The sequence below is a fragment of the Bison bison genome, unplaced genomic scaffold (genome assembly GCF_000754665.1).
Source record: "Bison bison bison isolate TAMUID 2011002044 unplaced genomic scaffold, Bison_UMD1.0 scf7180017864230, whole genome shotgun sequence".
NCBI lineage: Eukaryota > Metazoa > Chordata > Mammalia > Artiodactyla > Bovidae > Bison > Bison bison.
Window position 1 is genome coordinate 1,006,090 of NW_011494802.1, and position 988 is coordinate 1,007,077.

The following is a 988-nucleotide window of genomic DNA, read 5'->3' on the forward strand; positions in this document are numbered from 1 at the left end:
CGGCCCCTTCATCTCTTTCTGCCTCCTCATCCCCAGTGTCACCACCACACCCCAACCCCACCTGCTTAGCACTCAGCTTCACTGTCTGGTTGAACACAGTCCAGATGACCCCCTGGGCACAGGGGGGTGTGGTGAGAGACCCCTCATATCGGAAGTAGCGGCTGAGGTCAGAGGGCAGCAGTGCAGATACATCCAGTCCTGGGACCCAAGTCTCAGAGTCTGTGGAGAGGATGTGTGCTGGGGTCCAACCTATCTTGACTTCCCCTCATACACACACCAAAGCTCTGGGGTAGAGGGATACATTTTTATTTTTTATTTTTTTTCCCTAGCACTTGTCCCCCTCTGTCCCCATTCGGCTCCAGCCATATACTGCTGGTCAATGGTCTGACCTTCCTGAGCTGAGCCACGGGGGTGCAGGGGGTGCCTCCCTGCCAGAGGGCAGGGACTGCAACTCAGGAGCTACTTTTTCGGGCCCTTGAGACCTGCTCAGAAGCCAACTGGTGGGATGAATGTTGGCCCTGGGTCACAGCCCGGCTGGACCGCATGGCAGTCCACTCACCATCGGTTTAAGCATTATGACTGTTCTACCAGGCCCCCTGCCAGGGCCTTGGGGATGTGTGAGAAATGGGAGGAAGAATTACAGGCCTGGAGCGGCACCTCCAGGGCTCCAGGGACCTGCACAGACTTCCTCCATCTCCTGTCTACATGCCTTTCTGGAAAGAAACCTGGCATCCTAAAACCAGCAGAAGAAGGGGACCAGCCCAGGTTAGTTAATCCCAACATGCATCTGCCTCAGGAGCCCAGCAGGCCAGCTTTGCTTCTGGGCCTCCCATCGTCCCTGAGTGCCCGACAGGCAGGGGACAGGTGGCTTCCTGGGACCCGAGCTGGCTCCCCCACCCCCCCATCACACGGGCCCAAGGTGACGGGAAGCCCCCAGCCAGACAGCATCCCGACATTCACCCCTCCTCAGATTAGTAGAACATCCATC

The 988-nt window shown here is 57.9% G+C and overlaps 1 protein-coding gene across 1 annotated transcript in view; it reads right to left on the reverse strand.

Moving 5' to 3' along the window:
- The window catches only part of CA9 (carbonic anhydrase IX), an 8,529-nt gene that overhangs the window by 2,210 nt on the left and 5,331 nt on the right, over positions 1–988 (reverse strand). The window lies entirely within an intron of this gene.